The following is a 13,186-nucleotide window of genomic DNA, read 5'->3' as shown; positions in this document are numbered from 1 at the left end:
CAAATCTGGTTCTTTTTATTTGTCGCTTCACGTAGATATTCTGTCCAAGTTTTTAACGTAGGTAGCAACAATGACGCCCTCTGGTTGAAAAAACCAAGAAGAATACTACGAAGAACTTTTCACCTAACATGAAATCTGAAGTGCATGAAATTGTAACTACTTGTAATGAGTTAGTCAAATTTTTATATTCATACAGCAATTCCTTCTAAGTCGAAATACAAGTTTAAGTTTGTTCTGAAAAGAAGAACAGCTGATTAGCTATTGAAAGCATATTAAGATTATTAATAATATTGCTTCCCTTATATTCGGATGATGATTAAATTTATAGCTAATGTAAGAAAGATTCGCCTCTTTTTTTGGCAAATTGGAATTCATAAGTGCAGGCTTCATACTCATCGAATCAATGGCTTTCAATATTTGCTATTTCGCTTCGTGCGAGGACTTTTACAAGAATAATTTTTTCCGTATTGTGTTTTGATACACTTCAAGCTATCTTGATTAATCTTTACTTCATGGGGTAGCTCCATAAACTTTCAGATCTTCATTATTAATCATGGCCTTAACAATGTTTCAGATTTTGTGTACCGTTTTGAATTTTTCATAGCGAGAGTAAATGGGTACATGTTTAGAGATCATTCTTCTTCATAGTAGTGTATTTTTAATTAACTGACGGTATGCAAAGAATTTCATACCATCAGTCATGAAGTTAAGAATGTGGTGCCACCTGGAGGACAAAAATAGAATATTTTCAGATTATGAGTGATTATCATATAATTTCTGTACTTTGCATTTTATAACGTTGTTAAGTTCTCGCTACAAAGGATATATATTGTGAAGAATCTGAAGAGTTTAGTATTTTCAGGGATGATAGAGAAAACAGGATGGGGAGAGGGGCGCTGCTGATGGTAGTAGATGAATTCTAGCCAAAACAATAGGAAATTGGAGGGAGGGTGGCTGTTCATTTGAAGAAGCCTGGTGTGAGATCAAGGTCAATAAGACAAAATATACGGTTGGTTGCTGCTATAGTCCAGGGGGTTCCAGGGATGATCTGGAAGACATGCATCAGCAAATTAATACGGATTAATTAATTAATCAAGTAGTAATAAATAATAATTAATTCATTAATAATTAATGAGTGCAGGTCGAGAGATTATTATGGGGGATTTCAACTATGGAGATATAGAGTGGAAGAAATTATCTGAGAGATAACTACTTCAGGCAACATGTCAGCATTCGGGATGTGAAAGTATTGGAACTGGTCATAGGATCACAAGAGCTATCCACAACCATGGTGGCCACATTACCTCCGATTGGTGAAAGTGACCATGCGGTCTTGACTTGGGAGATTGCAAAACATGAGGAATATTCTGTCAAGAAGGGGTATATGTGGAACTACAAGACAGGTGATTATGACAAGCTTTGGAGGCAGCTTGAAGCTATGCAAAGGAATTATGTTAGTAATGCATGGAGATAGTTAAGGGGCATCTAAAGGAAGCAATATTAAATTGTATACCTAAGGTAAGGGGGGATAAATCAGGTGGGAGTTAGATGGATGAGTAATATCATTAAGCAGGAGCTGCAAAAAATAAATTGTTGTGGAGGATATATAAGGAGAAAGGTGACCAGCAAGCTCATGAACAGTACAAGGGCAAGACAAGAAAGGTGATCAGCATGGTAAGAAAGATCAGATTACAAGAAGAAACTAGCCGAGCAGGAGAAAGGAAATCCCAAAGAGTTCTTTCGTTAAGTGGCAAGTAAAAAGAAAAATAACTATGGAAGAATAACCTTAATGAGTGCTGATGTTCACGAGATGACAAGCACATAAAATAGTCGAGTTACTGAGTTACCACTTTACAAGGGTTTGTCATCCAAGTGAGGTTAATGTTGTGACATATATAACAGAGACTGATGTGGAAACAGGAGAAGAGACTGTGTGTGTGTGTGTGTGTGTGTGTGTGTGTGTGTGTGTGTGTGTGTGTGTGTGTGTGTGTGTGTGTGTGTGTGTGTGTGTGTGTGTGTGTAGATAACACTTTGTCGTGGACCTCGCAATTCTAAGTTCTGATTTGATCCAATAATGGGAGAAAATTCATGAGGTTCTAAGCATAGTTTCGGTTCGGTGGCGGGATATTCCCCCCCCCCCCCCATTTCCTCAAACAGGTAGACCTTCCTTAAACACGCTGTTGCACAGGCACAATCAACGCGAGATCAAGAGGTAATAAAACTCCATAACAACTGACAGACAACTAGACTTTTTTGGATAAGAAGAAAATACACTTAATAAATTTTCTCCTTCTTTCGCCTTTTACTAATTCTTGTTGAGACCGACATGTTAGTACTGACTGTCAATCACTGTACCAGCTGACAGTGGCAAGTATCGTATCGGTAGACGTGTGTTCACGAGCCTGGCTTGCAGAAGAAACACTCGAGTTACAGGGAAAAAATACACACTCAGGAAAGCGAGTAAGTCATCTTTAGTTCTTGACAATCAACTACAACCGAATTGTGTACTCCAAAGTGTACCTCAAAATCGATATATCTGTGAAGTCTAATTTTTTTTTTTCATCCACACTGTAGTTAGAATTTCTACATATATCCAATCAAAAGGAAAAATAAAATTTCAGGGAAAAAAAACCTATTATCGTGGTTTTTTTGGAACTTTTATATCCAATATCACTTTAAAAATTCGTCTAAAATAATGGAGAGGGTTATCAACAGGAAACGCATTCCCTAACCTAAATCTCAGTTAATTAGTAACCACTAGCATTAATTATATATGAATTCTATCAGCCTCGATCTTTCGGAGACCTTTTCTACGTCATTCACCTCTTGATATGTGTCCAGGAACAGTCCGGAGAAACTCATGTAGTTATTTCTGACATTTCCAAGTCGTTTAGACTCCTCAAATTATCGTCCTGTTTTATACTTTCTAGCGAGCGGTCAGTTTCCTTTAATCCAAGCTTGAGCAATGCAAGGCAAATCTCAAATTCTTTGTAAGTGGTTGACCAGTTTCTTCTGCTCAAACATCCAAGCTTGAGTAATGCAAGGCTCAAGCTTGGATGTTTGAGCAGAGGAAACTGGTCAAATCTGTTAGATTTGTACTAATAGGGATCTAAAGTGTACTAATAGGGATCTAACTGTTAGATCCCTATTAGTACAGTTTCACTCCAATCTCTGTATAAACACAGTCTTGTTTCAGCGTTTTCTAAAGGTAAGTATTACTATGGACGCTGACCAGTGAAAATGGTATCAATCATTTTTATTTAATCACGTATTCCAGCTTCAAACCCTCTTCTGTTTTCCCTTCTTGTTTACTGGTTTCATAGTCCTAGTTGCTTCGGCAGTAATTTCAACTAAATCAATGTATTTTCTCTCCGATGAAAATCTACAGCTGTATAAAAAGAGAATAAATAAATTTTTTCTCTTAGATAATATTCTCTTAGATTATTATCTAAGAGAATATTATTACTTCACACGGTACTAATTTAGTATTAATTTAATGTTGGATGAGCAACATTTCCTTGCGTGAAATATTAAAAATAAAAGTGCAACATTGAGGACTAATGATGAAAGCGGACTTGGTCAAGTTTCAAAATTAGGTAAGCTGTGTTGAAGAAATCTTTTCGAGTAGTTCATTTTTTTATCTATATGTTGTGTAATGTCAGGATTCTGTGCTGGTATTCGGACCAGGGTATGTATATGTTACCCTACATGGTAACAATCCTGCCTGGTGGATCAGAATCGTTACCATGATAGGGAACAATGCTGCCTAGTGGATCTAGACTCTTCGAAAGAGAAAACGCCCCTTCACAAACCTCGCACTGTGTACAAGAATGGTTCTAAAAGTATACCCAAGCATTCTGTGTGCTCCTTTAGCTGCCTAATTTTCCTGATTTGAAAAACATCAAGATTTGTTGGATTATGTGGAACGCAGCATCCGGCAGTCGACACCATTGCCTCATTTGGTCACTGACCTCCGAGTCATTATTCGGTCTAGTTGGTCCAGAATACCTCGAAACACCTATATATATATATATATATATATATATATATAAGTTTTTTTAACTTGGGTAATGTATATTAGGGTTACCAAGTAAATTTATAAACTTGGTTATTTTACTCCAAATCCCAAGTAAGCAAACAGTTAAGTTTGCGCCTGAACGTAGTTCAAGTCTAAAGGTGATGCAACACTAGGGCAACTCATTGTAAAGGTGGGTAAAGATCTGATCACTATTCTTAGTATTTTCCATAATGTAAAGCACGTCTCACTAAGAGATGTATACCGCAATACATTATGGGTGGGATCACTACCCACACCGGTTTCAACCTTATGTGTAAGTAAAGTCGGCTCTAAAAATTCGGACGATCCCTAGACCACTCAATAGTGGGCGAAAGACCGTCCATCTCAGCGTTGGCTCCACTCAGCGATGGCCTTCTACCCACCACCACCACCGAGTAGAACCGCTCATATTCCGAAGAAAAGCATTCATCGACAAATCCCCTCACCGGGCAGCGCCGAAAACACTTTCCCCGGAGACTCAAATTGCTCCCTTAAGGCAAAAACCTTAAGAGAGCGAACTCATAATAACCCCCCCCCCACACACACACCGGTTTCAACCTTTTTTGAGGTCTCCTCAGTGAGTAGCTAGACCCTAAATACCAAGGTTTTAGTAATACAGAGCCTTATCAACTTTACCTATAAAAGTTGCTACAAGGTGTTTTTATTTTGAATAAGAATCTCTGGAGGAGATATAGATGTAAATAAGTTTTTTTTAACTTATTTTTTACATTATCCAAGTTAAAAAAACTTATTTACATCTATATCTCCTCCTAAGATTCTTATTTAAAATAAAAACACCTTGTAGCAACTTGTATAGGTAAAGTTGATAAGGCTCTGTATTACTAAAACCTTGATATTAAGGGTCTAGCTACTCATCGAGAAGACCTCAAAAAACGTTGAAACCGGTCTGGGTAGTGACCCCACCCATAATGCATTGCAGTATACATCTCTTAGTGAGATGTGCTTTACATTATGGAAAATACTAAGAATAGTGATCAGAGCTTTATCCACCTTTACAATGAGTTGCCCTGGTGTTGCACCACCTTTAGATTTGAACTATGTTCAGGCGCAAACTTAACTTAATAATGTACCCTAATATATATAAAAAAAAAATCAGCTAACGCCTTTTTATTCCCGTATACGGGAGTAGACGAGGCCATTTAGCCCTATCTAACTTTTGGAGACTAGGTGGGCAGTTCAATCTCCACTGGTACCAATCAGAGATAGATGGCCCAAGGCTATCACTAATTAAGCGGTACACAGTGAAGAGAGACGGCTCAAATGTGCCGCCATCTCGTGGTCCCTAACCCTAACATAATATATTTAATGTGTTAGGGTTAGGGACCGTTATAATTGTCCCTAATTATAGTTAGGGACAATTATAACGATTGTTATAATTGTCCCTAATTATAACAATTATTAGGGACAATTGTTATAATTAGGGACAATTATGTGGGGTCTACGGTCGATTTTTTTGAGTTTACGGGAGGAAAAACCCGCTTGCCCGTGCCAGAGATCGACTAACTCGGGAACCAGTCGAAAAAAGGACTAGAAAAATTTCCTCTAGTCGCCGACTAGACTCGAAACCAAGTCTTCCTTCGTGCGGCCAAGTAATATATATATATATATATATATATATAATATATATATATAAGTAATATATATATATATATATATATATATATATATATATATATATATATATATATATATATATATATATATATATATATATATTACTCCTAATCCCAAGTAAGCAAACAGTTAAGTTTGCGCCTGAACGTAGTTCAAGTCTAAGGGTGGATGAAGCTCTGATCACTATTCTTACTATTTTCCATAATACAAAGCACATCTCACTAAGAGATGTATACTGCAATACATTATGGGTGGGGTCACTACCCAGACCGGTTTCAACCTTTTTTGAGGTTGAAACCGGTCTAGCTACTCACTGAGAAGTGAGTAGCTAGACCCTAAATACCAAGGTTTTAGTAATACAGAGCCTTATCGACTTTACCTATACAAGTTGCTACAAGATGTTTTTATTTTGAATAAGAATCTCTGGAGGAGATATAGCTGTAAATATATATATAATAATATATAATAAACTATTGTATATATAATAAAATATATTGTATTTTAGACAAAAACAGAGTTTAGAACAAGTAGTAGTTGTGTGTGAATTTGAGTCCGAGCGTTAGTTCTGGCTTGAAGCATATCACGAGTGCGCCAAAACTGGATTACAGCGCGATGTGAATCGGGCAGGCTAACTGAGATTGCTGTTTAAATGGGCAGGGTCGAGAGCTATTTCTTTGGATTCCAAGATACGTCTTTCTAATTCATCGGATCATTTATGGATGTTTGAAGTTGAGTTCCAGTCTATTTGATGTTGTCGTCCTTCAACATTGGTATTGGCCGAGAATAAAACGTTGCTGGATAGGGCACTAGCACGGACTCTGTTATAAGAAATGTCACGTTGTTGTTCTTCTAGGCGGAGAGAGATGGACTTTTCTGTGTGGCCATAATATGGTTTGCCGCAACTGCAAATGATTTTGTATACTCCTAGAAACTGTAACCTTGTAACCTTAGAATCCGTGCTAGTGCCCTATCCAGCAACGTTTTATTCTCGGCCAGTACCAATGTTGAAGGACGACAACATCAAATAGACTGGAACTCAACTTCAAACATCCATAAATGCTCCGATGAATTAGAAAGACGTATCTTGGAATCCAAAGAAATAGCTCTCGACCCTGCCCATCTAAACAGCAATCTCAGTTGCAGCCTTCCCGATTCACATAACGCTGTAATCCAGTTTTGGCGCATTCATGATATTATTCACACACACACACAGTGCTTCACGCCAGAACTAGGATTTCTTCAGGTGTAAGAGCTATGACAACTGCTATGTATATATACAAATATATACAAGAGTCTGACTATTTTAAAAATATTTCTACTTGTGCGTTGCACTATTGAGCACGTTGTGCTGCATTCACGTACACGCGTTTGGTTAACGGTGGCTAGGATGTATTCCAAGTTGATACTTGGGTTAATATTAGATGTTTTTGCATCCAGTGCCATTGCTAAGGATTTCCAAATTCTTCTCTCGGTTATGTCATAACAACGGTGTAATAGTCCAGACTTATCCCAATAACACTTGATGCGTCTTATTGCTGAAGCGTCTTGTTGATCAGCTGAAGGGATTATACGTGATAATAAAACTGAGGCTTCACTTCTTTGGTATTCAATATCTCTGATGTATTCTTCAATGCGTTGCTCGATGGATTTTTCTGTCTATCCATTGTAGGATGATCTGAATTCGCACCACAACCTATAAACACCAGGATATTTTAATGGATCGTGTCAAGGTTTTACGGATAGGCGTAGTGATGTCATCCCGATAAAAGAAGGTGAATACTGTTTTAATTTTATATTCTCTAAGTATTTTTACCAGTTTTATGGAAAAAGAGCTAATACCGGGAAGAGTGATGAATCCTCTGCTTTCCTCGTCATTATAAATATCTCCAACCTCGTGTCGGTTAAGCAGACTTGATCCAATGCGGTCACTGTAGACATTGTTGTGTTTTTAGATGCTGAAGTTCTTTAGCTAGTTCATCCTTGTCGGTAATGAGACGGTGGACTCTTACTCCTAGTGCAGAAATAATATCCAATTTTTGAGGTCTGTAATGATGTGAAGAGGTATGTAGATATCTGACAGTATGTGTTCTGTTTTTCGGAATATAGACTTTTAATTTACCAGTGGTTTTAGTTGAACATCTGAAATAGAAGTGAATCATTAGATTCTCGTAGGTAAATTTTTCGTTAGGATGTTGGCTATTGAGGTACTAATGAAAATTCAAAAGTGTAGGTAGTCCATGGTTAGAATATATTATCAACATACCTTTTCCATATTTTAAGTTTATGATGTATTCTTCTATGACCTTTTTTTTTTTTAATGTTTCCATATAAAGATTCGCTAAAACCGACGATAGACCATGGCTATACCAGAATCCTGTTTATATGTTGCGTTTTTGTATTTGAAATATCCAGAGGACACATATCATGTAAGGAGTACCCTACCCTTCTTTAAAAATTTATCTTGTGGCAGGAGATCCTAGGTAGCTTGCTAAAATGTTATGTTCATCAAGGACTGTTATCCACTATGTTACTGCTGGATCCTTTAATCTTAACTATTAAAGGATCTTGTAAGATCCTTTAATAGTTAGCTAGATGTTTTGCAACAAGATATGTCGGAGAATCTATCCCTTCTAATATATACTGTAGATACAGTATATATTAGAAGAGATATATTTTTTGACAGTACAGTATGACTTTTGGTCAACACTAACCAACCTTAGGCTTTCTGTTGACGAAATATGAAGTCAAATAAAATAGTTCGCAATAGCGCGCGCGCACGCACGTTAAACTTAACACACACACACACACACACACACACACACACACACACACACACACACACACACACACACACACACACACACACACACACACACACACACACAAAGTTAAAGTAAATTAATTCAACTTAAAATTAACTTCCTTGCATCCTCCCATCTTTCACCTCTAATAACAATGTGGCATTATGAACGCATCTAGTTTGTTAGTTTGTATGCTGTACTATATAATGAAAAAAAAAAAAAAGTAGAAGAAGAATATTAACGATGTGCCAGGAAGAACTACTTGGAGCTGAGTCGCGTGCAGCACTTCAGACGTCAATGATTTATATCAAAGAACACAAAACAATGAAAAAAGACACGCGTGCTAGTTTTTGACAGAATGCATTCAAAATGTATATAAAATTATGCCGAAGAAAGAACTTGTAAAATAAATATAATAAAGCATTCTATTCAAGAAAAATAAAGTCCATCTTTCTAGACTCGGTAAACTAACATTTACACTGAAAAATCGTTAAGAAATTCGTTTTGACCAAATATTAAATTTTGCTGACACAGAGTTCTAAACAATACTGGAAAGGGTGAACACAATAAGAGAAAAGCAAAATTCCTTTTTTACTCTTATTCTCAATAGAAAATAAAACAAAACATACATCCACGAACAAGTTTGGCTGAAATTAAAGCAAATTCAACCCAAGGCTCTGAGGCGTATATTATGCCTGTTAAATTCGTATGTTCTGTTAGGCGTCCGTTTTAGCCCTATTTATCTTTTGGAGACTTTGGGGAAGTTCGATATTCATTGGAAGCCAATCAGAGATAGCTGGCCCAACATTATCACATGATGGCCCAACATGATGGTGGCATCCGATGAAGAGATGACTGACGTGTTGCCATCTCTTGATCCCTAACTAACACAATATGTTATTATCTAAAATACTTAGTTCTACGATCGATTTTCTTGAGTTTACGGGACGAAAAACCCGAGTTTCTGGGAGAAAAAAGCTGCTTGCCCGTGTCAGGGATCGACTAACCCGGGAAGCGATCGAAGAAAGACTTAGAAAAAGTTCCTCTAGTCGGCGACTAGAATCTTACCCAGAAGCGAACTAGAATCATTCTTTTGGCAGCCCTGCGCACAGGATGCCCGAAGAATGACCTATTTAAAATGGCTTAATTAAAAGAATGGGAGTACCTTCATTATCCTTCTGAGGAATCTTTGTTATGAAAGAAGCTACTGTCCGAACAGATCTGGGAGAAACTGAGTGTTTCACGATAGGTAAAGCGGTGCGACAAGGATGTATTTTATCTCCGTCCTTTTTAACTTGTACAGCGAATACATTTTAAGAATGGCAGGGCTGGAGGAGTCTTCAGTTGGAATTAAAATTGGTGGAAGAAATATTAATAATTTGAAGTATGCAGATGACACCAACTTGCTAGCAGAATGCAAAGAAGATTTGGAGGAACTTATTATGAAAGTTAAAGAAAGTGCTATATATGGTCTTAAACTTAACTTAATTTCAAAAAAGACACAAGTGGTTGCAACATGTGAACTTAATGATTTTGAAGTAGATGGGGAGAAAATGGAAGCAGTTAACAATTTTGTGTTCCTAGGATTCCGAATTGATAAAGATGGTTATTGTACTGAAGAAGTTAGAAGAAGATTATTACTCGGAAAGAAAGCAATGACTTTAACAAAGCAAGATCTTTAAAGATAAAGATATTAGTCTCGCAACAAAAATCAGAATTGTGAAAGCAATGGTATTCTCTGTGGTACTGTATGAATGTGAAAGTTGGACCTGAGAAAGAGTGAAAGAAGGAAGATAGATGCATTTGAATTGTGGGTTTGGAGACGCTTACTAAGAATACCATGGACTGCAAAACAAACCAATAAATCAGTGACAGACAGAATAAAGCCAGATTGCTCCCTCGAAGCTATGATCATCAAGCAAAAATTGTCATACTTCGGACATATTATGTGAGCAAATAAAAGTCTGGAGAAGATGATGATGCTTGCTAAAGTTGATGGAAGCAGGAGAAGAGGAAGACAAAAGAATTAGATGGGTGGATGGAGTTAAAGAAGCAACTGGAATCGCTTGGAAATTCTGAAAGATATGGTCAGGGACAGATCTGAATGGAGAGTGAATGTTCATAGAATCACCAGGAGTCGAAAACGACTCGATGGAACATAACAACAGATTAAAAGAATATGTTTTTATTTTAAATATTAAAAAAAGTAAAAACTACTCCGTATCTTTTTTAATGAAATATCACTGCAAGAATACACATACACAAACAACAAACAACTAAAACGCCTTGAACAACAATAACAAATTATCGCAATTTACAGGCCTCATCCTCAGGATATATAGTATAAGCAGCAAATGCGAGAGGCTCCTTAAAGATCCCGTCTTAAAGAAAGGTCTATAAATCACACTTTTTCAAAAAAAAAAAAAAAAAAAATATATATATATAAAATAATAGGATGCACCGCATCCTATTCTTTAGGATGCACTGCATCCTAAAGAAGAAAAGATTTCTCCAGGTAATAAATCATTGGTGTTCTTCACTGGTGATTTAAAAAAAAATTGCCTTACTGTAAAACATCCTTCAAAATGAGACAAGTTAATGGTCATGTGAATGTGGTCTAGAATGAAGACAGTAATTACCATCACAACTTTCGGGTCCTTAATCGGAAATTTCCCATCAAGTGATGGTTCCTCGAGAACGTTAAAAACCCATAATAATAATGAGAAATACGTTTTGATGTTTACGGACTGACGTGTGAAACCTCATTCTCTTAGAATGAATACGCGAATGGCTTTTATCATTCGCAAGTAGCATTCCGAAATGATTACAAGAAACTGCAAATGAAGTCCTGTACAGACGGTATCACCCTTCCTACCACGCGTACTAAATCCCGCATTTAACTACAACATAGTCTCGGAAGCTTCTGAAAGCCGTAACGTACAGTGCTCTCACCGATCAATAAACAGCCTGGCTCATCGGAGAACCGGCAACGGGAGTGATTCAACAGACCACTCCATGTCTGCAAAAGGGAGACGGTAGTGTGCCGGTGGAATTCGTAATGGCTGAGGTCAATAGGTCCTAACTGACTTTTATATCTCAGTTGTACTCAACACACATTCCTGCCTGTGAACTGACAAACTTCATTTCCACCTCTACTTCATATCAACACATAATCTCTGAAATATTCGATAACTTTGGATGCAATAACAGAACACCTAAACATCGATCAAATATGGCCTCTATAACAAAATAGCCACAACGAGATAGAAATGATTAAGGCTTGGTATTTTCCTTAGAACTCCTTCCACTATCACGGTTAACCCTAACATAATATTATTGAACTCAGTGAAATTTAATAAATAATAAACACAAGAAGGAGGTATCAGGAATAATAATAATAATAATAATAATAATAATAATAATAATAATAATAATAATAATAATAAAAACTACTGGCCTTATGAAATTATTATACTTAATAATTACAAATACTTGCATTTTAAGTTTTTTTTATACATTTCGATTTTTTTTAAATCTACATATAACGAAATTATAGGCACACAGATGGCTGTTATTGAAACGTTGTGTATTTTTTTTTTATATTTATCGGCAAGTTAAGTCTTGTACGCTTTGTACTTTCATTTTATACGATGCGTAGGGAGAAGGTGATAATTTCAGGACAAACAAATAATAACCTTATGTAACAGGCATACCAAAGCATAAACAAACTACTGTTTGTTTATGCTTTAGTTTGTTTACACAGCATTAAAGTTGCTAATAAATTATTGATAGCGTCACTGTTTTCAAGAAGAATAATTACATTAAAATCTTCGTAAACTTACGAGTAAAGTGGATATTAGATCCAACATTATTTCTTCATACGCATATACGATATTTCTATTTTTTTCTCCATATTATATATATCAATAGTCTTTTCATTAAGCCTAAACGTTTTTTTTTTTTTAAGGAGGGGGGAGAAAGAAATCTTTACTTCAAAATATTCTTTTCTAACAAAATTCATGGTTAATATCTGAAGAGCATTAGACGCCGTTAATAAACATAATAAACTCTTTAAATTGATCTTGATATAAACGTGAAGGAAAAGAGAGACATAGAAAATCGTTTTTACGTCTGCCTTCCTCAAGAGTTACACTTCTATAGGGAATTGATTAGAACAGTAAATCAGATATGGCACGCAATGCCCGGAAACAACCAAGATAAAGCCTACATATGAACAACGAATTTTTGGAGTAGGTCTTGAAGTTATCAGTAGAATATTTCGACGAAATGTCAAGGTTTCTTGTTTTTTTTTTTTTTTTTCTTTTTGGTTTAATTCGAAGACATTTATTCTACGCAACAAAAATGAAAAAGAAAAAAAAAACTAATATATATATATATATATATATATATATATATATATATAATAAACGAAAGCTTATTAGATTTAAATGACAAGACAGGCAACGTATCTAGTTATCTAGAGAGAGAGAGAGCACGGAAGTATGTTAATCGATTAAAACGAGTATGCCTAGATAAACAGCTTAACTCAATTTAGACGCAATTACTATACCGTAGTTTAATTTCAGTTGTTATCGTTTGGTCATTTCTTTGCTATTTTCTTCGTAACAAAATGAAAAATTATGTTATCTAAAATAGCTAAAGTTAATATGTTATGAACTTTTTCGTTTGGTTA

Source organism: Typopeltis vanoorti, chromosome 7 (genome assembly GCF_054136105.1).
Source record: "Typopeltis vanoorti isolate ZY-2024b chromosome 7, IOZ_Tvanoo_1.0, whole genome shotgun sequence".
Taxonomy (NCBI): Eukaryota; Metazoa; Arthropoda; class Arachnida; order Uropygi; family Thelyphonidae; genus Typopeltis; species Typopeltis vanoorti.
The sequence above is the reverse complement of the archived record's forward strand: the minus strand, read 5'-3'. Positions refer to the sequence as shown.